Source organism: Caretta caretta, chromosome 25 (genome assembly GCF_965140235.1).
Source record: "Caretta caretta isolate rCarCar2 chromosome 25, rCarCar1.hap1, whole genome shotgun sequence".
Lineage (NCBI taxonomy): Eukaryota > Metazoa > Chordata > Testudines > Cheloniidae > Caretta > Caretta caretta.
The window spans coordinates 6219883-6247333 of NC_134230.1; the positions used below are offsets into that span (position 1 = coordinate 6219883).

The 27451-nt window shown below is 53.3% G+C and overlaps 1 protein-coding gene across 2 annotated transcripts in view; it reads left to right on the forward strand.

The window, feature by feature from the left end:
- The window catches only part of CTXN1 (cortexin 1), an 89935-nt gene that overhangs the window by 28433 nt on the left and 34051 nt on the right, over positions 1-27451 (forward strand). Inside the window, exon 1 of one of the 2 annotated variants that reach the window (XM_075123150.1) lies at positions 17649-17754. The exons of the other annotated variant lie outside the window; for it this stretch is intronic. The gene's annotated coding sequence lies outside the window, so the exon portion shown is untranslated. Of the gene's footprint in view, positions 1-17648; positions 17755-27451 lie in introns of those variants that run through there. 2 annotated transcript variants of the gene reach the window in all.

A 27451-nucleotide genomic window follows, 5' to 3' on the forward strand; every position in this document is an offset into this window, starting at 1 on the left:
ATGGCCAAAAGAGCCTGGCAAACATGGCCCCAAGAACGCAGAGGTCATTTCTGCAGCTACAAATGCACGAGTTTCAAATCGAGTACAAACTGAGGACAGATTTGGTGGCTGCAGACACCCACTGCAAAGCCCTGTAGTGCAGTGGAGCAAAGGCCAGAGCTGGATTTTGTGCATCAGTCTGATAAAAGAGCCTGTCTCGGTCTTGGGTGAATTGTGGACTGTGTTTGCCAGAGCTACAGCGCAGGACGAAACCCTGCAGAAAGCGCTATGAGGGCAGGGTGGCTGGGGCAGTTGAAGAGGAATCACTCCGTATTACATAGTGATTCCGAAGGGGCTAGAGAAACAAGAGAATGCAGGAAGGTCACGTAGGGACTGCAATTTACGAGACGGGTCAGAGACATTTTATACTGACCTCCAATGAACAGTGACATTGAGGAAGCTGCCAAGGCTTGTGACATATACCAAAAATACTGGCCAAGCCCAGCAAGAGAGCCCATGCTGGTGGCAGAGGGAAACCTGCCCCTGTGGAGCAAAGTAGGCCTAGATTTATTTAGGTTGGCTGGATAAACAATGTACGTGTCCTAGACTTCATTCTCACTTCCCTGAGACAGCCTCACTAGAACATACTACCCCAAGCAGGTGACTGGACAGACCCAATCTAGTGTTGCTAGCCCGGCTACACTTGGCATAGTGGCGTTTGACCATGGGCCATGCTTTAGGAAGCTGGTGAGGAACCCGATGACAGCTCAGGCTTGGAGGTTTGCAGGACCTGGGTCATTCTGGCCAATACAAAAGTGCTCAAAAATCATAAGTCAGGTCGCCCCAAAATCATGAGATTTCAAAAATCATCAGTGGTGGGTGGGTTCTTTTGCCTTTTGGTCTCTGAGCCTTCAGGAGCCACGTTCCCAGCTTTGCTCTGCCAGGGCCAGCGCTGAGCTGGCTTCCAATGGGAGCCGAGATTCCCACGTATCCCCGACTTCAGGAGCTGGGGCTTTAAGTAAAACATGAGACTCGTGATAAAAGCGAGGTCCCTCACCGCTGAAGAAAAACTGGAAGCAGCATCGGCCCAAATTCGGTGCAGGTTTCAGAGGAGCACGTGGCCCCCTGGCTGCTTTGCCCGACTTGCTCTCAGCTGCTGGGAATCCCAGGGGAACAATCTTCCCATGCTGTGTTCCTGCACCAAGCCAGCCCCAGCCCTAGGCACAGCATCACTCACACCATTCCCTGCCTCCACCAGAAGTGCACGAGGCAGCGTGGAGATAAAAACCAATCCGGTGTTTCCCCAACTTCGCCAGCCCTCCCCAAGCCCGGTCAGGCTCCGAGCAAACCTTAACTCTGCTCCTGTCTCCTCCAGTGCACTCACCCTTTAGCCTCAGCGAAGTCACTGCCATCTCCTACCCGGGGCCTTCCCACCGCGGCTAGCAGGGGAAGATGTGCCTCTCATGCTGACAGCAACAAGTGGGGACACTGGGCATCATACCGAGTGCAGCCCCTCCAGACAGATGAATCCCTTGCAACAAAATCGTCTGCTCCCTGTGTAATCTGCCATTGCCTCTCTGCTTTGCTGTCAGCAGGGCTGAGTGTGCTCCTGCCAGCCAAGCTTGAGCTCCTGGTTTTCGGTCTGGGGAACCGTGTCCTGGAGTAGCTGTTCCCATGGTATCCGAGCCCCTCCAGGCAGCACAGCAAGCTGAGTCCAGAAATCCCTCCAAACCCAGGACTGACCCAGGGGAATTGTGAGCCTGGGCCGCTCTCCAGTAGGGACATGGCACAGAACCCTGCCCAGCCAGCGCGCTAATTAAGACATTTTAATTATTGAGGTCCTTGTTCTAATTGTGCTCCTGGGTTTCCACTGTGCTTAGGTGGCATCTGCTTGTCACAGCCTGCATTTGCCAGAGGGATCAGAAGTGTGTCCTTGGCTTTCCTCCAAGCATCCCCAAAGGGGCTGAGGGGGGCCGGGAGATTCCCTTCTTCCCCCTGACACTAGCTGTCTAGGAGGAGAGAAGGACACTTCAAAGGCCTGGTGCCTCTGGGCTTCTCAGTGCCTGGCACTGGGCCATCAGCTTTCTGCCATGCTCACTTCTGAGCCTTAAACATTATGCTGGAGAGCCCTGGGGAAGTCCCACTCAGCCAGGGGCGGCTCAGGGTGTGAGCATGCTGCGATGTCCAGTCTGCACAGGTCTCTGGGATAGGGTTGGCCAACTTTCTAATTCCACAAAACTGAACACCCTAGCCCTGCCCCTTTCCCAAGGCCCCACCCCCTGCTGCCCCACCCCTTTCCTGAGGTCCCTCCCTCAGTGGCTCATTCTCTCTCACCTTCACTCACTTTCCATGGGCTGGGGCAGGGGGTTGGAGTGCAGGAGGGGGTGAGGGCTCCGGCTGGGGGTGCGGGTTCTAGGGTGGGGGTGAGGATGAGGTGTTTGGGGTCCAGGAGGGGGCTCTGGGAAGCAGTGTGGAAGCTGGGAGGCTGTGGCCATGAGATGGTCGAGTTCAGGAACCTGACACAAGGAAGAAAGGAGAACAGCAGAATACAGACCCTGGACTTCAGAAAAGCAGACTTTGACTCCCTCAGGGAACTGATGGGCAGGATCCCCTGGGAGAATAACATGAGGGGGAAAGGAGTCCAGGAGAGCCGGCTGTATTTTAAAGAAGTATTGAGGTTACAGGGACAAACCATCCCGATGTGTAGAAAGAATAGTAAATATGGCAGATGACCAGCTTGGCTTCACAGTGAAATCCTTGCTGATTTTAAACACAAAAAAGAAGCTTACAAGAAGTGGAAGATTAGACAAATGACCAGGGAAGAGTATAAAAATATTGCTCGGGGATGCAGGAGTGAAATCAGGAAGGCCAAATCGTACCTGGAGTTTCAGCTAGCAAGAGATGTTAAGAGTAACAAGAAGGGTTTCTTCAGGTATGTTAGCAACAAGAAGAAAATCAAGGAAAGTGTGAGCCCCTCGCTGAAAGAGGGAGGCAACCTAGTGACAGAGGATGTGGAAAAAGCTAATGTACTCAATGCTTTTTTTTCCTCTGTCTTCACGAACAAGGTCAGCTCCCAGACTACTGCACTGGGCAGCACAGCATGGGGAGGAGGTGACCAGCCCTCTGTGGAGAAAGAAGTGGTTCGGGACTATTTAGAAAAGCTGGATGAGCACAAGTCCATGGGGCCGGATGCGCTGCATCCGAGAGTGCTAAAGGAGTTGGCGGATGTGATTGCAGAGCCATTGGCCATTATCTTTGAAAACTCATGGTGATCAGGGGAGGTCCCGGACGACTGGAAAAAGGCTAATGTAGTGCCCATCTTTAAAAAAGGGTAGAAGGAGGATCCGGGGAACTACAGGCCAGTCAGCCTCACCTCAGTCCCTGGAAAAATCATGGAGCAGGTCCTCAAGGAATCAATTCTGAAGCACTTAGAGGAGAGGAAAGTGATCAGGAACAGTCAGCATGGATTCACCAAGGGCAAGTCATGCCTGACTAATCTAATTGCCTTCTATGATGAGATAACTGGCTCTGTGGATGAGGGGAAAGCAGTGGACGCGGTGTTCCTTGACTTTAGCAAACCTTTTGACACCATCTCCCACAGTATTCTTGCCAGCAAGTTAAAGAAGTATTAGCTGGATGAATGGACGATAAGGTGGATAGAAAGTTGGCTAGATTGTCGGGCTCAACGGGTAGTGATCAATGGCTCCATGTCTAGTTGGCAGCCGGTATCAAGTAGAGTGCCCCAAGGGTCGGTCCTGGGGCCGGTTTTGTTCAATATCGTCATAAACGATCTGGAGGATGGTGTGGATTGTACCCTCAGCAAGTTTGTAGACGACACTAAACTGGGAGGAGAGGTAGATATGCTGGAGGGTAGGGATAGGATACAGAGGGACCTAGACAAATGAGAGGATTGGGCCAAAAGAAATCTGATGAGGTTCAACAAGGACAAGTGCAGAGTCCTGCACTTAGGAGGGAAGAATCCCATGCACCGCTACAGACTAGGGACTGAATGGCTCGGCAGCAGTTCGGCAGAAAAGGACCTAGGGGTTACAGTGGACAAGAAGCTGGATATGAGTCAACAGAGTGCCCTTGTTGCCAAGAAGGCTAACAGCATTTTGGGCTGAATAAGTAGGGGCATTGCCAGCAGATCGAGGGACGTGATCATTCCCCTCTATTCGACATTGGTGAGGCCTCATCTGGAGTACTGTGTCCAGTTTTGGGCCCCACACTACAAGAAGGATGTGGAAAAATTGGAAAGAGTCCAGCAGAGGGCAACAAAAATGATTAGGGGACTGGAACACATGACTTATGAGGAGAGGCTGAGGGAACTGGGATTGTTTAGTCTGCGGAAGAGAAAAACGAGGGGGGATTTGATAGCTGCTTTCAACTAGATGACCTCCTAAGGTCCCTTCCAACCCTGATATTCTATGATTCTATGATACCTGAAAGGGGGTTCCAAAGAGGATGGATCTAGACTGTTCTGAGTGGTAGCAGATGACAAAACAAGGAGTAATTGTCTCAAGTTGTAGTGAGGGAGGTTTGGGTTGGATATTAGGAAAACTTTTTCACTAGGAGGGTGGTGAAGCACTGGAATGAGTTACTTAGGGAGGTGGTGGAATCTCCTTCCTTTGAGGTTTTTAAGGTCAGGCTTGACAAAACCCTGGCTGGGATGATTTAGTTGGGGATTGGTCCTGCTTTGAGCAGGGGGTTGGACTAGATGACCTTCTGAGGTCCCTTCCAACCCTGATATTCTATGATTCTATGATTCTGGGTTTGGGGGGGCTCAGGGCTGCTGCAGGGGGTTGGGGCTCCAGGTTGGGGCATGGGTTTAGTTCAGTCAGCTCCTGGTCAGCGATGCAGAGGGCCTAAGGCAGGCTCCCTGCCCATCCTGGCTCCGCGCTGAGCCCTGAAAGAGGCCAGCAGGTCTGGCTCCTAGGCAGGGGAGGAAGCTCCGTGCACTGCTCTCACCCGCAGGCACCACCCCCCCAGCTCCAATTGGCCAATGGGAGTGCAGAGCTAGTGCTCGGGGCAGGGGCAGTGCATGGAGCTCCGTGGCCCCCCACCTGGGAGCCGGACCTGCTGTGCCCTTCCAGGGCACAGGGCAGAGCCAGGACAGGTAGGGACTAGCCTGCCTTAGCCCTGCAGCACCACCAATTGGACTTTTAACGGCCCGGTTGATGGTGCTGACGGGAGCCACCAGGGTCCCTCTTCTACCAGGTGTTTTGGTCGAAAACCGGACGCCAGGCAACCCTACTCTGGGGGAGGGGACGTGATCTTTCATACAGCCATAGGTTCAAAGGTCATAAGGGATCGTTGTGGCCATCTCATCTGCCTCTTGTGTAACACTGCAGAGAATGCCCCCAAATCAGTCTTGGTGAACACAGCTTGTTCCTTTGGGCACTGGGGGACTTTGTGAGGACTCTCCGGCTTCCCTGCATCTCCCACTGGGAGCATGGATTCTAAGCCAGCATGGATTCTAAGCTCCCCCCAACATTCACCTCGGTCAGGTCCCATCGACTGTTAGCGTAGCAGGAGTCCAGGCTAGCTGGGATCCCAGAGCTGTTAGTACAAGAGCTGGTGTGTGATTACTGCGATTGCCGTGATGCAAGAGTTCTGTCTAACCATCCTTTCTATGAGCTGCAGGTGTGGAAATGCCCTTGGCAATGTAAAATACCCTGGCCTCCAGGTGGCAGGTTTGGGGCTGCAGGGGGAATGGTGCCTATTTCTAAGAAATGTCAATCTGAGTTACATAGAGTGCACCCCAGTGTCACATAGACAAACCCCTTAAAATGTGTTAACAGGCTTTTCCCAGCCTAATATTCAACTTTTTCCTAAGGGGCCTGTGTGTGTGTGTGTGTGCATGTAGGGTGTGTTTGCGTGTGCAGTGTGTCTGTGTGTGCATATGGGGTGTGTATGTGTTGTGTTTGTGTGTGTCTGTGTGTGTGTATGTAGGGTATGTACGTGTGGTGTTTGCGTGTGCAGTGTGCCGTGCGTGCATATGTGGTGTGTACAGGTTCTGTTTGTGTCTGTGTGCACATTTAGGGTATGTACGTGTGGTGTTTGTGTGTGCGGTGTGCCTGTGTGTGCATACATGTCATGTTTGTGTGTGTGTGTGTCTGCCTGTGTCTGTGGGTGCATGTGGTGTGCGGGTGAGTGGGTGTCGGTCTCTGTGTGTCTGTCTGTACATGTTTGTGTGTGTGTGTGTCTGTGGGTGCATGAGGTATGCGGGTGAGTGGGTGTCGGTCTCTGTGTGTCTGTCTGTACATGTTTGTGTGTGTGTGTGTCTGCCTGTGTCTGTGGGTGCATGTGGTGTGCGGGTGAGTGGGTGTCGGTCTCTGTGTGTCTGTCTGTACACGTTTGTGCCGGGGGAGCGTGCTGCTCAGACGGGTGGCTGAGGACCACGTGCCAGAAGCTGCCTGGGACACAGAGCCCTATAGGCTCGGCAGTGGCCACACACCACGAGCTGCCTCGTCACTGATGTGCCTGTAGGGTAACCAGATGTCCCAATTTTATAAGGAGAGTCCCGAAATTCGGGCCTTATTCAGGCGTCTTTTACTCCCCAGCCCCGCCCCGATTTTTCACACTTGCTCTGGTTACCTACTGCGCTGCGACACGGGCTAACTTCTCTGCGTAAACTGGAAGAGTGAAGCTGGGGCCAGGCTCCCCCAAAGGGCAGGGGGCAGGGGCCTGATGGGGGCCTGTTGCTCAAGTGCCTGTTTCCAATCCCTCAGCCTGCCGGGCTGCGTAAGGCTCCTGACAAATCCCCCTCGGCAGCAGGCCCCAGCAGCAGTTGGGCAGGGAGGTCTGTGGTGCGTGATCCGCTGGCCCCACCAGGCTGGGCTCAGGCTGTGCCCCTGAAGCATGTTGGAAACTCGGTGCTGCCAACTCTGGCTGTTTCTCTGCAGTGACGGGATGCGGCCGATCTGGGGCCTGACCACGGTGACACGAGAAACTGCCTGCCCCACTGCCCCGCCTGCTGGGTAAGGGCAGCTAACTGGGATCGAAGCGAAGGACACAGGCCTTGGGTATCACCGTGCTAAAGGCAGAGAAACAGACAGACATATTGACACCGGAAACCTCAACCTCCCAAATCTGCCCCCTACCACCGCCTGCCTTTAGCGCTGGGCAGTGCAGATCTGGCAGTGGACAGTGCTGCTGCAGCTCTGACTACTCCAGGTTTCCAGTGTCTTTCTGTCCATCTGTGTGTTTCTAAGGTGCTTAGCGCCATGATACCCAGCCTTGTCTCTCTCCCTTCTGGGTTGTCCTCCTTGTGTGCTTCGCTCTGCCCCTGCCGGCAGCTCTGTGTCCCGTAGCAGCTGAGTTTGAGGCTGGAGGAATTAGCTCTTGCCGAGTGGCCGGGGTTAGAGGGGCTTATCTCCCCATAACCCGGGCTGGCCCTGGGGAGGGGCCATGCGGCTGGCCACGCTGGATCCCTGCCAGATGGCTCGGTCACAGCCAAGCTCCAGGACCATTTTCCTTCTTTTTGTTGCTTTCCCGCCAAAGTCAGGACTCTTGGAGCCCCGGCTCCGCAGCCAGGGCTGGGCATCAGGAGCGCCCCGCTGGGGGCTCACGCCTGCCATGCACAATCGTGGGGTTTCAGCAGAGCCTGCCCAGCACCGGGAGCCAGCAGCATGTGCACCCAGGTGCTAGCAGAGCTGATTCCCGCCTGCGCTCACTGCAGTCCAGCCGCGCCTGCTGCTCTGGACCTGGGGCAGTTTCTCCTTTGTTTCCGTTCGGGCTGCAGTACAAGCAGAGTATGAGCAGTATAAGCAGACTCTGCCCAGTATAAGCACCGGCTGGGCAGCGTCTCTGCAAAGGAAACTGGGCATGTTGGGCTCCCCACCCCGAGCCCCTCTGGGATGCAGCCAGGCCTGTGCTCAGGCGGGAGGTGATGGTGCAGAGCTCCTGCAGCACTGAGGTGAGGTGAGTCCAGATCCCTCAGCTCTTCTTTCCTGAGGACAAGCCAGGCCAGCAGCCCTGCCCCCAGGGCCGGCTCTGCCAGCCCAGGGTCAGGGCTCTGCCATCACCCACAGCAGAGAAGGGGCTGAGCCAAGGCCGGGTCGTGAGGCTGCTGGGAAGTGGGGGGAAGTCGTAGGGCTGCCAGTGAGTAGCACTGGTTTATTATGGGTCCTTCCCCGGGTTGCTTTGCAGCTCCGGGAACTTCTACACAATGAAACCACCTGGGAGCCACACTCTGCCAAGTGATAGAGCCTGCCATCCCCGGGGGCACCCGGCCTGCTGGCACTGCCATCAGCTGTGCGTCCCCCTGTTCCCGGAACGGATTCCCAGACAAAGCTGGGTGGGGACTAGAGCCAGGGCTCATGACACAGCCCTCTCCACTGGCGCCCAGGGCCTCCCGAGGTGCATCAGCCGCCCTCTCTGTGTCTATCACCTCCTGCCCTCTGTGGCTATTGTCTGTTTCGGCTGTAAATTCTTCAGGGCAGGCCCTGTCTCTCACTGTCTGGGCAGTGCCTGGGGGGGGTGGGGGGGGTGGGGGGGGTTGGGCCTCGAGGTGCTGATGTGATACAAATCTCCTGCAGAGGGAAGAGCCCCACTGTTAAAAGAAAAGCTGCTGGAGCCGGCTCTCTGCACCAGACAGCAGGGGCGGAGGGAAGGAGCCGGCTCTGGGTGTTTAAAGAGCAGTGTAATGACGAATGTGAGTGACCAGCAGCCAGCCAACCCCATGTGGTGGGCTCTGGGGAAAGGTCACCTGGAGCTGGGAGAGGACGTGCGTGCGACAGACAAGCTCACCGGGCTCCGAGCTGGTGGGACGCTGTCAGCTCTGTCTGCCAGACAGAGCATGGAGAACAGATGCCAAACGGCAGCAGAGGTTGCTGCTTCTCCTGGGGGAATTGCTAATGAGCTGGTGAAGGGCTTGGGTGCTACACAGCAATCACTCACTGGGATCCTCTTGCAGCAGAGAAATGCTAAAGCAGTTTTACAAACTGAATCTTACTTGGGATCCAGAAGGTTAAAGACTTGAAGGTTCCCCATAGCACTTTGCTGAGGGGTTGGGCCAAGGCAGGATTGATGTTGTGTTTGTTGCTTGTTGAACAGAAGCACCAGGCTTGGTTCATTGCGATTTGCAGGGGTCTTTCCTTCCTCGCTGGTGGCACCGCTGGGGCTGGAGGAAATGTCAAATCCCCGGATTGTTTGCTCCCACTTGTTCTGGGAAGGGCAGTGACGCCCTCACAACGCACAAATCTCCTTTCAGAAAGTCTGTCATCCTGTTAGGGAGCACAAATAACACCATGTGACTCCGGTGATCAATCCTGCAACACGACTAGCAAACAGCACTGAGCTGGAGCAAGAAGCAGGTTGCTGGCTGAGCCCTGCATGGCCAGAATACTACGTGACAAGAAATCAGCGTGGGTTTGAGTGACTCACTATCCCTGGAGGATCCTCAGCTTGTAATGAACAGGGATGTGCCATCAACATCCATGCCAGCTCCAGAACATGCACAGAACTTCCCCTTTCCTAACGCACTTACTTTTGGCCCTAAATCTCCAGCAGTGACAGAGGTCAGAGGTAGAGTTTTTGAGGAGTCATTGTTATACCGGGGGTCCAAAAGCCAGACGAATGCATCAGGGGTGCCACAGAGAGCCAGGAGACACAGGCCTGGTATTCCATATCTCTGGATAGCTTTGAGCCTCAGGTGCCTTCCCATGATGGGACCAGGAAACATTGTACATGTAACACTATCAGCTGTGATTAGAGGGCCCCTTGTTCTCAGTGTGTGAGCAGAGCTGGGCAGGTGCATGTCTTAGAATCATAGAATCATAGAATATAAGGGTTGGAAGGGACCCCAGAAGGTCATCTAGTCCAACCCCCTGCTCGAAGCAGGACCAATTCCCAGTTAAATCATCCCAGCCAGGGCTTTGTCAAGCCTGACCTTAAAAACCTCTAAGGAAGGAGATTCTACCACCTCCCTAGGTAACGCATTCCAGTGTTTCACCACCCTCTTAGTGAAAAAGTTTTTCCTAATATCCAATCTAAACCTCCCCCGCTGCAGCTTGAGACCATTACTCCTCGTTCTGTCATCTGCTACCATTGAGAACAGTCTAGAGCCATCCTCTTTGGAACCCCCTTTCAGGTAGTTGAAAGCAGCTATCAAATCCCCCCTCATTCTTCTCTTCTGCAGGCTAAACAATCCCAGCTCCCTCAGCCTCTCCTCATAACTCATGTGTTCCAGACCCCTAATCATTTTTGTTGCCCTTCGCTGGACTCTCTCCAATTTATCCACATATCTTATGGCTAACTGACCCCCCGTGATTTCCTGAGGGCAGCTGGAGGTTGTTATGATCCAATATAAGCCATTAGTTCAGCTCAGTGCTGTGAGGTTCATAGAGGAGGACACTGTCGCTCTTCCCAGGAGTGCAAGCAAGACACAAAGAATAGAGTTCATAGACACAGCACCCAGCATAGAGTAATGGAGCCGAAACAGGCCAACATGGAGTGCGGGAGTAATGGATGGCCAGCATGGAGCAATGCTGCTGTCCTTGAGTGACCACCTCAAATGTCCATACAGCAGTGAAGAGTGGGAGGCTGTTCGGTGCATGAGACGAGGCAGGGGATGCTCAGTCTGGCATGTGAGACTGGGCCATTGGGAGATATTCTGGGGCAGGCAGGAGATGATCAGCTGCGGGGCAGTAGAGGGAGGTTTGTGACCTTGGCAGTGCCACATCTCCAGATTTACAGAGGGATTTAGGATCCTAAAGATGCAGAGAGGAGCCTAGGGGGATTTCAGAAGTGCCATAGTTGCCTCTATGCATCTTTAGGTGCTTAAAATCTGGCCCTTAGTGCTTTTTGGCTGCCGTTTCCAAAGTTGAGTTGAGCACCCGAAAGTCATTGGAATGAGATTTGGGAGCCAAACTCCCTTTGATAATCCCAGCCTGAACCCTCCCACATCAGTTAGTCCTTTCTGCTCTCGAGTCACTGTCCAGATTGAGCCACCTCGCACTGGGGAAGACTGGGAATGGCTTTGCCTTTCTTCTAAGCTCCTTGGAGCGTCGTGACGTTTCCACAGGATGCAGCTAGTAACACCGGTGGCGGTTCCCGGGGCATGGCACGGGCACCAGGAGACGAGCAGGCACAAGCAGCACACGGCTATCGCCGGGGCTGGTGCACAGAGCTGGTATTTTGCTGCCTGTCCTCTCCGGAGCCAGACTGTGAGAATGAATCACATGCCAGGCAAAGACAAGCAGCCTGTCGGCCATTAGCTCAGGGAGAACAGCACGCGAAAGTTTGGCCAAATCCTGTTACTTTATGTGCAGTTTTAGGGCTGGCAGAGATCAATTTCCCCACAGTTTATCGACGCTAACAAATGCCCCTAGAAAGAGCCCGCGCTAGGATGGGTTCCCTCTATCACCAGCGTCTCGGCGTGAATGATCTGTTCCCAGATTAATGGGTCCCAGTGACGATGTCAACGCAGTGTGCGTCCCGGAGCCACCAGGTCACATCACGCAGCTGTGTTACTGCTTCAGTGCTTCTTCCTTCCCAAAGCCGTGGCTCCTGGGCTTGGGAGAGTCATTATCAGACGGCATCGAGTGCCCAGGTGGATCCCAGACAAAAGTAGCTCCAACCTCTCAGCGTGAATTCAGCTTCTCTTGCAGGCTTGTTGTGGAGGTTGGCATGATGCCCAGGTGCCCAGATGCCATGCTGCTGGGACCCTATCCCAGGAGAGAGAGGGCTCTGAAAGGGTTTAAACAGCTGGGTTGTAACAACTCCACCCCTTGTCACCCCAATCATTTGAAAAGAGCTCTCCTGCCTTGTGTGAGCGAAGACCTGGCCCCCCAGCCCCACGACAAAGCCTCAGGCCCTCACTACCTGCTGGAGCGGCCAGAGGGGAGCCGGGGAGCTGCTCACACTGCTGCCATGCATGGGAGTAAGCACTCGGCTGCAAACACGTTCATAGACAGTGCTGCAGCCTGGCTCTCTGCAGCACGCCGCCTCTGCACAGCCCGGCACAAGGACGGGATGACAGGGCCCATGCCCCATTCCTCCCATCACTGCTCCCTTCCCTACTTCCTTCCGCCACAAACAGAGAGCTGGCACCCTGTTCAGCTCTGGGGTAAAGCCCCTCCAGGAACAGCGCCTGGAACCTCCATACAAGTCCTGGCTACAGCAGACATTTTGGGGTGAGCCAAGGGAAGAGGAGGAAGGGGATGGTGCGGGGGCATGGGCAGGGTGGACCTGTGCCCCTCCAGTGACACAGCGCAGGGCAGCCCTCCAGGCTGCTCTGGCTGGTCGGGGCTGGGGTTGCTTGGGGGCTCTGATGGCTCCCACACTCCTGGTTGGTGAGTGAGCGAGGGGGGCTGGGACGGGGGGCTGGAGAGGGCTCCCTGCACAGCCGTGGGGCTGGGACACCCAACCCCACAGGTGCAGGGAAGGCTGCTGCCCTGGCAGGCAGAGCAGAGACCCTGGCCAGGGCTGGAAGGAGGACAACAAGCCTCACCTCTGCAGCCCTGCTGTCACAGTCCCACGTCTGCAGCCCCTCGTCACAACCCCCACCCTACAACCTCGGTCGCAGCCCCACCCTGCTGCCCCCCATCATAGCTCACCCAGCAACCCCACCAACTCTTACCAATCAATGCTTTTTCATCACTGTCAGTGTCAGCTGAAATTGATGTTTACCAACATAGATCAATGAAATGCCATGGTGCCAAGCCTAGAAATGCTGAAGGGGACAGGTCACTGACTCAGAGCTCGGTGAGCTGGGCTCAAGCAAACAATATCCCCTTTAATTTGGCTAAATGCAAATGTATCCATCTAGAGACAAAGAATGGAGGCCATACTTACAGGAAAGGGACTCTATCCCGGGGAGCAGGGACTCTGAAAAGGATTTGGGGGTCGTGGTGGATAATCAGGTGAATGTGAGCTCCCAGTGTGATTCTGTGGCCACAAGGGCTAATGTGATCCTCTCTTGCATAAACGGGGGAAACTCAAGTAGGAGTAGAGAGAATATTTTGCCTCTGTATTTGGCCCAGGTGCGACCACTAGAGGAATCCTGTGTTCAGTTTTGTTGCCCACAATTCAAGAAGGATGTTGATAAATTGGAGAGGTTCAGAGAAGAGCCCTGAGAATGAGTAGAGCAGTAGAAAACATGCCGTGGAGTGGTAGACTCAAAGGGTATGTCTACATGGGGATAAAACCCTTCTCCTGGCCCGGGTCAGCTGATTCAGGCTTGTGAGGCTCGGGCTCTGGGGCTGAAGAATTACTGTGTAGATGTTTGGGCTGGGACTGGAGCCTGGAGCTCTGGGAGCCTGCGGGAGGGTCCCAGACCTTGGCTCCAGCCCCAGCCCAAACATCTACACAGCAATTCTTCGCCCCGCCCAAGCCCCTTGAGCCTGAGTCAGCTGACCCATGCCAGCCATGGCTCTGTAATCGGGCTTTTATCCCTGTGTAAACATGCCCAAAGAGCTTAGTCTGTTTAGCTGAACACAGAGAAGGTTACTGGTGACTTAAATACAGTCCAAATGTATCTACGTGGGGAACAACCATTTAACACGGGGCTCTGCACTCTAACAGGGAAAGGTCTAACTCATGAGCCAAGGGCTGGAAGTTGAAGCTAGAGAAATGCAGACTGGAAATAAGATGTAAACCTTTAACAGTGAGAGTCATTAACCCTTGGAACACCTGACCAAGGGCCGCGGTGGGTTCTCCATCTCTGACCATTAGCGACTCTAGGAATGATTGGGGGGCAGTTCCCTGGCCTGTGCTCTACAAGAGGTCAGACTGGAGGATCACAGGGTCTATGGGTGGGATCCCCTGGGAAATGGGTGCGGGGCGCCCCCTGCCAAGGGCACTTTGCACAGGGGGATGTGTCAGGGTGGGAAGAACCAGGCATTCAGTCCTGCAGTGCCAAGTCTCCTGCTCCCTCACACAGGGCGGGGCCCTCAGCCTGCAGGCGAGAGGCACCTTCCCTGAACTGCCTGGTAGATGTGGGGGACTCTCCAGAAAAAGCTGCAGGGAGTGACCATTAACCATTATGCCTGGCCAGAGAGTGAGGGTTTGCTGCATGGCAGCACCAGCTGCTCCTGGCGAGCCAGGAACGGGATACTTGGGCCCTGGCGGGAACTCACCAGCCCTACAATGGCTTCGCTGGCAGGAGAGGAAGGAGTTAATTCCTTATTGCAAATGACTTTGAAGTAATTAATGGCTCTTCTTAGCCCCCATTTGTCCCCTGGCAGGGCTGCTTTGCCAGAGCCATTGCACTAACAATGGTGAAGTCAGGGAGAGGGATGTTTTACTTAAGGATTAGAGTTAATTAGAATGGAGCTTCCCCGGGCACAGCAGCAGCCTGGGCTTTCCAGTCAGGCCTGGCTCCCTGGGGCACCAGAACTTTGTTGGTGGAGGTATGGAGAGAAAAGGTGGCTTTTCCTGCCATTGTCCAAGGCATTTGGCTGCTCATCTCAGACTCAGCCAGGGAGCTCTTGGGGGCAGGGACTGTCCCTGTTAGCTACGTACAACACTCAGCACCCTGACTGGGGCCTCTAGAGACTGCCACCCCTAGCAAACAATAATGGCCATGCCCACATAGTGCCATGTGCTGGGGGGGTCAGGCATCCAAATCCACCACTGGGAGCAAAGGCCAGTTACCCCAGAACAGCAGCAAAGACAATGGGGCTGGGGAATGAACACCAGCCACCAACAGAGAAGCAGTGACAGCCCTGAGCCCGGCTCCCGCATGGCTCCTCCACAGGCCCTCGCTCCCCTCTGGGCCCATCCTGGGGGCAGGAAGTAGTCCCAGCTGCGTCTGCAAGACGGCATTCCTCTCTCCTGCAGCAGCCCCAGGTTCTGCCCCGGATTCCCTTATGCTGCACCACAGCAGTCAGCGAGGTCACGCAGATACTGCGGCGGGGGCAGGGAAGACCCCGGCATGGCTGTTGGATCCCAGCTGTGCCTGCCAGCCAGGCAGGGAGACGAACCCCACGCTTTGCTGGCAAGCTGAGCCAGGAGACGTGGAAGCCCTGGAGAGCCGATAAGCCAATGCCCTGGTGGCATTTTACAGTCATTCTTCAGAGTACAAATGGTCTGCACTGTTTGTTTATTTAACTAGGGCCTTGAGCTTGCCACAACTGTGCAAATTTCAATGACATTTTTAATGGAAAGTTAGAATTTCATCCCCTGAAAAACAGCTCAGGAGTAAATCTCATTGATTTCAATGCTACACAGGAGAGACCTGTGTTCTAGGCAGGAGATAAGGGCCCTGGGACTGTGGGCTCCTCTCATTCACCCTCGTGTAAATCAGCAGTGATTCCAGTGCAGCCAGTAGTCACACCAGTGTAAGACCAGTTCAAGGGAGAGGAAAATCTGATCTCTGCCAGTCTTGATTGCTGGTCTATGGCTTTTGTTATAGATAGCGCAGCACAGCACAATGTCTATAGCTAAGGATGTCCAACAATTATCATGATCAGGCCTTGTTTTCAGTTGCTTATAGCTCTGCCAAACTTCAACAGTTTGGGCTGAAATTTTCCATCCCAGGATTTTCCCCAGGCTGAATTTTTGAGAATGTTTCAGCTAAAATGGTCCAGTCATTTCCAAAAATGAGATTAGGAAAAAATATGTTGTTTTGTCCATGTTAAAAAATTCTTACAATAGAATCTTACAACTTTACACACAATGTTGCCACACACATTTTACCAGGACAATAATGGTCAGCAAATTATGAGTTTTCAAATGATACCTCACAAGGCATATTTTGTATGAAATTGATCATAGTCTTGTAAAAGGGGGTTGTCATAAATATAAAGGGAAGGGTAAACACCTTTAAAATCCCTCCTGGCCAGAGGAAAAACCCTTTCACCTGTAAAGGGTTAAGAAGCTAGGATAACCTCCAAAATGACCAATGAGGAGACAAGATACTTTCAGAAGCTGGGGGGAGGGAGAAACAAAGCCTCTCTCTCCGTCTGTGTGATGCTTTTGCCGGGGACAGAACAGGAAAGGAGTCTTAGAATTTAGTAAGTAATCTAGCTAGATATACGTTAGATTATGATTTCTTTAAATGGCTAAGAAAATAAGCTGTGCTGAATGGAAAGGATATTCCTGTTTTTGTGTTTTTTTGTAATTTAAGGTTTTGCCTAGAGGGATCTTCTATGTTTTGCATCTAATTACCCTGTAAGGTATTTACCATCCTGATTTTACAGAGGTGATTCTTTTTACTTTTTCTTCTATTAAAATTCTTCTTTCAAGAAACTGAATGCTTTTTCATTGTTCTTAAGATCCAAGGGTTTGGATCTGTGGTCACTTATGCAAATTGGTGAGGATTTTTCTCAAGCCTTCCCCAGGAAAGGGGGTGTAAAGGTAAGGGAGGATTTTGCAGGGAAAGACATTTCCAAACGGGCTCTTTCCTAATAATAATAATACCGGTTAGATGTTTGGTGGTGGCAGCGAAAGTCCAAGGCAAAGGGTAAAATAGTTTGTACCTTGGGGAAGTTTTAACCTAAGCTGGTAAGAATAAGCTTAGGGGGGTTTTCATGCAGGTCCCCACATCTGTACCCTAGCGTTCAGAGTGGGGAAGGAACCTTGACAGGGGTGAACATATGGGTACAGACCGTAACACCTGCCTCTGCCTCTGCTTTCCAAGTGATGCTCCTGTATTTTCTTCTGCCATATCCATCTCTCTTCCTTTTTCCTGGTGCCCTCTATGTTTGGGGCACCCCCCGCCCTTCCCTGGATTTTCAAGCCCCAGCCCTTTCCTCACTCAACCCCCCCGGAAAAGCCACTCGCCTGCAGCCCCCTCTCCCCTTCCCTGCCCCCTGGCACTCGCTCTGCACTGGGCGCTCTTTGGCAAGGGCTTGAGTCTGCAAGTGGCTGCTGCGTAAATAACGCCACCCTATATGCAGGATGCCATCTGCACATATGTGCTGGGGAGAAGGACCCGGGGTGGCAGAGGGGAGGGAATCATTGGGGCTCTCTGGGTGAAGGTACTGACTGTGCTGGCTGTTACTTCTGCTCCAAGGAGTGCCTATAGCCACCACTGTATGAAGCAGCACATTGGTCAGGAAGAACAGCCTTTAGCATCAGAAAAGGGCCTTGGGAGAACTCAGGCACTGGGGCAGGAGCAGCCACTCTGGGACCTTTGCCTTGCAGTTGCCAACACACACTCCTTGCTGTGTGTGGCTCTAAGGAAACTTCTTTCAACCCCCTTTCTCCCTGCAGCACAGCCCCCTGCACCTTTGGTGACTGGCCCTCGCTATCGCTTAGTTATGAGATTTATTGCACAGCCCTCTCCTCTGGCCCAGAGGCCATGCAAGGAGGGCTCCACATTTGCAGATTTCAAAGAACAGATCAATTGTAAAGAGCTGCTTGTCGAATCCTTAATAGCTTTGCAAAGCTGGGCTGGGCTCAGAGGAGTGAGAAATGAGGTGTAATGCTCTGCTTGATCAGATGATATTACAGAGGAGTCAGGTGGCCTCACATAATGCTCCCAAGTGACCTCTATTCTTTATGTCACCCATTGTGACAAACGTGGACTTCTGCTCAGCCAGGATCGGACCAGGTGGCTGTAAGTGCTTTCCAGGATAGGTGGGCCTGGAGCACACCAAGAGCTCAGCTGCTGTTTGTGGGGAGGTGATTTAGCTGTGAAATTTACACGCTAGAACTTGATTAACTCTTCTTGGCATTTCACTAACACAGCATCAGCTGGGCTCCAACAGCAGTTCAGCCTGCTGCCTTCAGATCAAGAAGCCCTTTGAGAGACTAGAAGCATTCCCAGCTCTGCTCTGCAGCACATGATGTAATCCAATCTCCCAATAAGTCAGAAGTTAATTTTCGGTAAGTTTATTGCCATTGGCAGATAAATTAAAATCTTTAATCAGTGAAAACTGCATGAAGAAAGAATTATTTTAACCCAGCCATGAGTGAGTGCTCCTGCTTTGAGCTAAAGCATCCAAATGTGCATTTCCAATAACTGTCTTCAAAGGAGAAAATGTTCCCTGCCATGGGATTTTATCCAGTGCGATCACTGCAGTATTTTACAATATCCCTTTGTCAGCACTAAGAAAAAAGTGCTTAGATCCCATTTGCAGATTTATTGCATTTCATAGTGTGGACTAATATATGCTGGCTGGCATATCTATCTATCTATCCCCATCCACCCCATCTATCTATCTATCTATCTATCTCATAATAATAATAGGTATTCCCTGCACCGTATATTCATTAGTACACATTAAGCACAAACAGCATAAGCACACATAGTATGGCAGCTATACAGCCTAATTTGGCCTCTACCTTTGCTGTAATCCTGTTCTCGCATGCTAAGGATCCCATAACACCTTGCATTAGCTGAAGTAAGCATTGGCTTAAGTAGATAGGAGAGTTATCAGGATCAGGACAGATGAGTGTTTTACCATAGCAACAGGTAGGGGACATGGGCAGCGGGCGAACCCTGGCTTTGGGGAGGCAAGGCTGCTGGCCACACCCCGCCCGTTGGCCTCAGCCACATTGGGCAGAGCCGCTGCCACCGGCCCCCCTGCCCCACTGGATACCAGGCCAAGCCACCGCCCCCCCCCCACCAGAGTAGGGCCGAGCCGCCAGCCTCCCCCAGCGCCAGGCTGGGCTGCTGGCCCTAGTGCCAGCTCCTCCCACCCCGATGGACCCACCCCCCACTGAGCCGCTGACCCCAGTGCCCGAGGAGGAGGGACATGGTGAGCAGTGAGGACGGGGGTGCGTGGAGTGGAGGAGGCGGTGGGAGTCTTAGGGAAGGGCCGGGACCACTGTGGCCTAGGTGTCCGGCAGCAGGTCGGTGGCAGCACCAGGGAAGGCTTTGCCTATTATACCGGCCACCCATGGGTAGGGAGTTATTCTCACAGGCATGTACTGGAGTGTCCCAAAGAAAGAGGACAAGACATCAGATAGTTCTGCCCACCTACAAACCTAGGAAGTGCCTTCACTGAAGGCACTGGAATGGGTTACCTAGGGAGGTGGTGGAATCTCCTTCCTTTGAGGTTTTTAAGGTCAGGCTTGACAAAGCCCTGGCTGGGATGATTTAGTTGGGGTTGGTCCTGCTTTGAGCAGGGGGTTGGACTAGATGACCTTCTGGGGTCCCTTCCAACCCTAATCTTCTATGATTCTATGATTCACACCCCTCGTTCCCTAGGACACAGGTGTTCAGAACAAAGAGAGAAGGAGGATGCTGTGGTACCAGCAAAGCAAAGCAGAAAGCGGATTGGTTAACTCTAGTTTTACCTGACACGCACTGTGCCTTGCACTGGTAAATAACTAGGTATAAAAATGGCTTTAGGGGTGTAACATTGGGAGCTTCTGGGAGATTCTGGGTAAGGCGGATGTAACACAGGGGCATTGGAACAATTTTTATAGTGGAGGTGCTAAGAGCCATTGAACCAAACTGTAAACCCTTTATATAATGGAAATGCTTCAAGCCAGGGGGTGCAGTAGCCCCCGCAGCACCCCTCATTCCAGCATCAATGATGTAACATGCCGCAGGAGATGGCCTCCCAAGACTGGTACATGTTGAAACTTTTCCTGTCCTATGTCATTCTTACAAGACACCTGACTGACACTGGTTATTTGGTGTGTGGAGTACATTCCCTGATGAGCCCCAGGGTGGCAAGCAATGGACGACACAGTTACCGGCACGTAGGTACACAGATTTTTAATGAAGGAAACACTCCCCTTTTTCTGATACAAAGTGCTCTGGTGAGTGCTGAGCTAATACAAAGGCTGGCTGCTGAGAGCCTGATTTAATTGGCCAGCTCTTTACAGGTCAGGCAGAACAAACGGCTTGCTGTCTCTCTGGTGCAATGACTGGAATCTAGAGCCTGGGCTGCGCTGGGGCTGGAGCTGTGTGGGGAGCCTGGGCAGTATTAAATCAGCGCGTCGCTGCTTGTGAACGCCAGAAAGTCTGCTTCACACCTCGTGGAAGTTGTGTCCTGAATCAGGCTGCTCCAGCTCGGGTTGCTGCACTGGGTGAAACCCACGGCAGGAAGGAATCTGTCCAGTTTGCAACCCCCTGAGAGGTTAGGGCAGCTAAGGTAAGGAGGCTGTTAAAGGAAAGCCAAGGAGGGGAATTTCAGTCTGGAAGAGTAAAACCAATTCCCTGGGAAGGCCCCCTGCAGCCGGAGCTCACCCTGAACCTCAGGGCAAAAGGAGAAGGTTCAGGTGAAAGAGGAAGGGTGAGACTCGAAACCGCCATTCACGCTGAGCTAATCTGTGAGGCAGGAGTGGTCTTTTAGCCCCTGTTTGTACAGCACCGAGCACCAAGGGGTCCTGGACCAGACCTCGGCTCCCAGCCCTACCACAATACAGGTAGGTAACAAGCCCACTGGGCACAGCTACTGACTGAACCCTCTCGGCAACACCCTAGCAACAGGGCCAGGAGATCCCAACTGCAACCCCTGGGCCATAATGCAGCACGACTCTGGATGGGCACATGTTGGTGTAAGGCCAGAGTAACACCCCGGTATAACAGAGAGCAGGATTTGGCCCAGTGTGAGGCACAGGACCATGGCCCACGGGTCAGTGGGTAGCTTGTGTGTATGAAGGGAAGTAGTGAATGTAGGGGTCAGGGCCATGCCAGGCCTCTGCCCACTGTGGATGTCAGAGCTGTGCCTTCTGGCTGCTGCCCGACCTTTCAATGCCAGTGCCTGGAAGCAGGCTAGACTGTTCTGTGGCTCCTGCCTGTCTTCTGTGCCTGCCGTGCTTTGTCACTGAGAGAGGGGCAGGCAGGTGCCCAGGGCTGAACCTCAGACGTGTGCGACTCAACAGCGGGGACTGCTTGGTGCAACTCGAGGGCTGCTAGGTACACACTGCACTGAATGGTTTCAGAGTAACAGCCGTGTTAGTCTGTATTCGCAAAAAGAAAAGGAGGACTTGTGGCACCTTAGAGACTAACCAATTTATCTGAGCATAAGCTTTCGTGAGCTACAGCTCACTTCATCGGATGGATTCAGTGGAAAGTACAGATCTTTTTATACACACAAACCATGAAAAAATGGGTGTTTACCGCTACAAAAGGTTTTCTCTCCCCCCACCCCACTCTCCTGATGGTAATAGCTTATCTAAAGTGATCACTCTCCTTATAATGTGTATGATAATCAAGGTGGGCCATTTCCAGCACAAATCCAGGGTTTAACAAGAACGTCGGGGGGGAGGAAAAAACAAGGGGAAATAGGTTACCTTGCATAATGACTTAGCCACTCCCAGTCTCTATCCAAGCCTAAGTTAATTGTATCCAATTTGCAAATGAATTCCAATTCAACAGTCTCTCGCTGGAGTCTGGTTTTGAAGTTTTTCTATTGTAATATTGCAACTTTCATGTCTGTAATTGCGTGACCAGAGAGATTGAAGTGTTCTCTGACTGGTTTATGAATGTTATAATTCTTGACATCTGATTTGTGTCCATTTACTCTTTTACGTAGAGACTGTCCAGTTTGACCAATGTACATGGCAGAGGGGCATTGCTGGCACATGATGGCATATATCACATTGGTGGATGTGCAGGTGAACGAGCCTCTGATCGTGTGGCTGATGTTATTAGGCCCTTTGATGGTGTCCCCTGAATAGATATGTGGACAAAGTTGGCAATGGGCTTTGTTGCAAGGATAGGTTCCTGGGTTAGTGGTTCTGTTGTGTGGTGTGTGGTGGCTGGTGAGTATTTGCTTCAGGTTGGGGGGCTGTCTGTAAGCAAGGGCTGGCCTGTCTCCCAATATCTGTGAGAGTGTTGGGTCATCCTTCAGGATAGGTTGTAGATCCTTAATAATGTGTTGGAGGGGTTTTAGTTGGGGGCTGAAGGTGATGGCTAGTGGCGTTCTGTTATTTTCTTTGTTAGGCCTGTCCTGTAGTAGGTGACTTCTGGGAACTCTTCTGGCTCTATCAATCTGTTTCTTCACTTCTGCAGGTGGGTATTGTAGTTGTAAGAATGCTTGATAGAGAGCCTGAATGCTGCTCTCACTGGCACTGGGATGGCTCCTGGGCTGTCTTCCAGCTTCACCTGCCCTGGAGACACCTATTGCAAAGGAGGCAAACAGGTTCTGATGTACTGCCTGGGCTGGAGCACGCCAGCCTGGAGGGGGCAGGGCAGAGTCATGGACCAACCCCAAAGCGCGGCATATCCTCAGCTGTGCCGCCTGCCAGGCTCTGTAGAGTTTGCTTTCTAAGCAAGCGCAGGAAAGACAGTTTGGACGGGGGGTGGGAGCTGGGGATGCTCGACCTGCAGTGGGATTTCAGTCTAACCCCTCACGAGGCAGCTGCGGGTGAACAAGTTCCCGCTGCCATCTTAGCATGTGGATGGGTGAGGGAAGCATGCCCGGTGGTTCCGGATGGTGCTGCAAAAACCCCTGGCCCAAATCAACAGGCTGCTTGGTGCTAACAGCTGTAAGCCCCTCTGCCCCTTTCTGCCCCTCCTTGGCATGGTACTTCACAGGAAACCAGATGAAGTTGGATCCAACCCTGGTACCCCTGTGAGCCCTGCAAGCACCGGGTCTGGAGTCAGGTCCTCGGAACAAGGTCACTGCGCTTCAGTTTTGCAACAGGTTGTGGGTAGCTCTGCGTTCAGTGGAATGACCGGCTCCCTGGCTCGGGGATGGGATTGTAAAGCTGAGCTTTGCGTTGTCCCCTGTCGAGAGGGGGGGGTTTGGCTCTTTGCAGCATGTGCTGGCTTGGCATGTGCCGAACTCTGCACAAATTTGTGCTGCTTCCTGAAGTGCAGCCACATGCGCACATCCCTGGCCATTTCTGGCGCCCGGCACTCGGCTGTCTCCCCGTCCGGGCGCCAGGCAGCCAGGTGTCACTCCCCAGGAGAGACGGATGCTATTCCCATGCTAAGCCTGAGAGCGCCCCTCTCTTTAACCCAGCCAAACTGCTCTCCCTGCCAGCTGCCAGGCAGGGCCCTAGCCCCAGCTGGAATCTCCCTGGCCAGTTTGGCTCAGATTAGACAAGGGGCTGGTGAGGGCTGACAGCCCTGTACCATGGCGGGCATCACTTCTGGGACACGTGCCAAAGGGCCTGCGTGTGGTCACGGCTCCAGGCGGCTTGGCCTAGACGTGTCTGGGTTTGACGCTGCTGTTGGGGCACAGGCCTGGTGCTCTGCTCTGGCTTGGGTGGCCGTGGAGGGTTATTTAAAGTTTGTCTCCACCTTGCCTTGCTGGGTGCTTTGGAGCAGGCTGGTGTCGGGGGCAGAGCTCCATCATGCCAAGCTCAACGGAGACATTGTGCCAGTGTAGCCCCTCGCCTGCTCTAACTACCCCGGGCCCAGGTTGGTGTCAGCCATTTCCCCAGTGCCCTGCCCAGGCCCTGCATGCGCTGCACGGAGCTCTGGGACCACAGGGATACCGTCTCCACTTGCCTTCGTAGAATCATAGACGATCAGGGTCGGAAGGGACCTCAGGAGGACATCTAGTCCAACCCCCTGCTCAAAGCAGGACCAATCCCTAACTAAATCATCCCAGCCAGGGCTTTGTCAAGGCTGACCTTAAAAACTTCTAGGGAAGGAGATTCCACCACCTCCCTAGGTAACGCATTCCAGTGTTTCACCACCCTCCTAGTGAAAAAGTTTTTCCTAATATCCAACCTAAACCTCCCCCACTGCAACTTGAGACCATTACTCCTTGTTCTGTCCTCTTCTACCACTCAGAACAGTCTAGATCCATCATCTTTGGATCCCCCTTTCAGGTCGTTGAAAGCAGCTATCAAATCCCCCCTCCCCCACTCTTCTCTTCTATAGACTAAATAATTCCAGTTCCCTCAGCCTCTCCTCGTAAGTCATGTGCTCCAGCCCCCTAATAATTTTTGTTGCCCTCCGCTGGACTTTTTCCAATTCTTCCACATCCTTCTTGTAGAGTCAGGTTTCAGAGTAGCAGCCGTGTTAGTCTGTATTCGCAAAAAGAAAAGGAGGACTTGTGGCACCTTAGAGACTAACAAATTTATTTGAGCATGAGCTTTCATGAGCTACAGCTCACAGTGTGGGGCCTAAAACTGGACACAGTACTCCAGACTGCCTTCATTTCATAGAGCACCTCAGACCCTGCAGGGCTGTCCCCAGGCAAAATCCCAACAGCCTGGAGACTAGAGCGGGGCAAGACGTGAAAAGCCAGGGGTGTGAACAATGTCCGAATCCCAGAGGGGCTTTGTCCTGAAGCCCAACTCAGCCCCATTGGTGTGGAGGTCCCAATGTGGCCCCATTGTTCATTTCCTCAGAAAGGTCCATGGATTTTTTAATGGCAAATGGGGTCTCTCTGTTGCACTTATGCCCTGGGCTCAGCTGGCAGTAGCCTGGGGAGAGGCCCCATGCCCCCCTCTCCACCCCCCGGGGCTTGTGCACCCAGCAGAGCATTTCCATGAGAAAATCGAACCCAGGACGGGGCCCTGCCAAGAGGCAGCGAACCCCGCAGTGTTTGCATGGGGCTGTACTTCAGCATGACAAAGACCCTGCCTGCCAAATGTCAGGGGCAAAGGGGCAGGTGGGGGACACCTGGAGGTGCTGCAGCATCTGGATCTGAATGGCAAAAAGCACAGCAGGAATTTTCACACAAAAAACCCAGGGCCCCCCTTTTGCAGAGCCCTGTGGGGTGGGGGGCTGGCACTGCCCTCTCCATTGCATTGGGAGTGAATGATTGCCCAGAATAGTCCCACTCTTCAGGCACATTCCTGGGGGTGGGTAATTGTGGGGCAGAGGCTGTTTGGGGGGCAGGTCTGAGGGGGTTATCGTAACTTGATCCACTTCGGGCTGTTACATCAGGGTGGCTGGAGCAGGGGCTGGCGTTGGGTTATAATCCAGATCCAGAAATTCACCCTCACCCACCCGGGCTGGGCCGGTGCCGCTCCTCACAGGAGGCTCAGAGCAGAAGGTGCAGCCTGCGGAGGTGGCTCTGGGCCAAGGTGGCTCTGTGCATCCGGGATTCTGCCTGCTGTGGGGGGCTGGCTCTTACTGCAGCCTCCCCAAAGCTGCCTGTGGGCTATTCTGCATCCCTGACTAGCTGCAGCACAAAATGGCACCCATTCAGAGCAGTGCCTAATCGCCCCCCTGTCTGAGATGGGGCGCGGTGCCCGAGCCCCTCCCGGTGACTCGCAGGCCCCCCCGGCGTGAAACCCGCTATCCCTGCACTCAGCCAAAGGGCGAAATGGGCTGCGGGTGGGACGAGAAATCCAGCCGAACCGAGGGCCAGGGCAGGGCTGCAGCAGAACCTCCCAGAGCCCCGGCTCAGTCACGGGGCTGGAACAGCGACTCCGGCCTGTGCTGCTGGGAGCACAAACCGAGTTCTGATGTCGCCGCTCCAGCGGGCGCTCATTCCAAGCCCAGCCAGGTCCCGGCCAAGGCCTGGACAAGCCTCCCACCCAAACCGGACCCCCACAGCTCCGCGCAGCTCCTTCTGCGGCACAAGCACCCTCCGCCACCTCTGTGGGGACAGCGACCGTGCAAATGCAGAGAGAGGACCGCGTTCTCTGGGCCTGCCTTGGTCAGCCTGGCATGGGTGAGCAACTACCAAGTCCTTAGAACTTCACCCACCTCCAGTGCGCGCTGCCCGGCTGGCACGGCAGAGGCAGCTGTAATTGCTGCTGTAGAAAATCATCACCTGGTTTTTGTGCTGCCCCAGGGGACGCAAGGGACAAATGGTTCCCACATCGTCACTCCTGGAGAATCCTCAGCACAAACAACCTCATCAACAGAGATCAGATGACATCACAAGCAGTGTTCAACTGAACTCATTGAAATGCAGCCATAATCCCCACGATGGAGCCGGGCTGCCGGACCCTGCCCAGGGGATAGGCTGGAGCAAGAAAGAGCTTCTTCCAGCCATCAGTCTGCATGCTGGGAAACGGATTGTTATCTTGCAGCCAATATCCTGGTGTCCAGGCCGGTGGAGTGGAGGGGAGATTAGTAATTCAGGGCATCAGGAAGCTGGAGTGGAGGCCACCTCAGTTCATGTATGACAAGGCTCTGTGATGCCAGCGATGGAGACATTGCCTGAGCCCCTGCTGCACCTGTGACGATGGCCAGCTACTGAGCCACGTGAGGGGAGCAGGTGGTGGCGAGCTTGCAGAGCCCTGGCTGTTGAGTGCATATGGACATCTCTGTGCCTCCACGTAATGCCATCTGCTCACAAACAGGGGCAAAGCCTGGCTGTAGGACTGACTCAGTCACCTCTACCCCTAACCAGGGGGAGGCAGCTGGGGGGCTTGGGGAGACACAGCTGATTCATGTATAAAAATGCCAGATTAGGAGGGCAGCTCAGATGCAGATGGTTGATCTCTGTGCAGCCTGGGATAGGGGATGCTACCTTGCCAGGGGTTATTTTAGCTAGGTAGGTGGCTACTCCTTCTCTGGGGCAGCTTTCTGTAAAGATACCATATCTAGGTATGGCTGAACTGGACTCTTGGGAAAGGGCTGCCACACTCTGCCTCAGAGAGGGCTCTTTTTTGGGGATGGGCAAGCGTCCCCTAAGGGCTTTGCAGAAACAAGCCCAGCCCGGCACACACCAGTGCCAGGGTCTTTACTCACAGGAGTTCTCCTATTGGCTGTGCAGGATAAGGACTCCTGGCATATATTTCCATATTGCAACCTCCAGATTCTAAGAGTGTAAGCAGAGGCATATGTATTGCTTGGGCATGCAGGAGTGAAATCAGGAGGCCAAATCACATCTGGAGGTGCAGCTAGCAAGAGATGTTAAGAGTAACAAGAAGGGTTTCCTCAGGTATGTTAGCAACAAGAAGAAAGTGTGGGCCCCTTACTGAATGAGGGAGGCAGCCTAGTGACAGAGGATGTGGAAAAAGCTAATGTACTCAATGCTTTTTTTGCCTCTGTCTTCACGAACAAGGTCAGCTCCAAGACTACTGCACTGGGCAGCACAGCATGGGGAGGAGGTGACCAGCCCTCTGTGGAGAAAGAAGTGGTTCGGGACTATTTAGAAAAGTTGGACGAGCACAAGTCCATGGGGCCGGATGCGCTGCATCCGAGAGTGCTAAAGGAGTTGGCGGATGTGATTGCAGAGCCATTGGCCATTATCTTTGAAAACTCATGGTGATCAGGGGAAGTCCTGGACGACTGGAAAAAGGCTAACGTAGTGCCCATCTTTAAAAAAGGGAAGAAGGAGGATCCTGGGAACTACAGGCCAGTCAGCCTCACCTCAGTCCCTGGAAAAATCATGGAGCAGGTCCTCAAGGAATCAATTCTGAAGCACTTAGAGGAGAGGTTTCAGAGTAACAGCCGTGTTAGTCTGTATTCGCAAAAAGAAAAGGAGTACTTGTGGCACCTTAGAGACTAACCAATTTATTTGAGCATGAGCTTTCGTGAGCTACAGCTCACTTCATCGGATGCATACTGTGGAAACTGCAGAAGACATTAGACTTAGAGGAGAGGAAAGTGATCAGGAACAGTCAGCATGGATTCACCAAGGGCAAGTCATGGCTGACTAATCTAATTGCCTTTTATGATGAGATAACTGGCTCTGTGGATGAGGGGAGAGCAGTGGACGCGTTGTTCCTTGACTTTAGCAAAGCTTTTGTCACCATC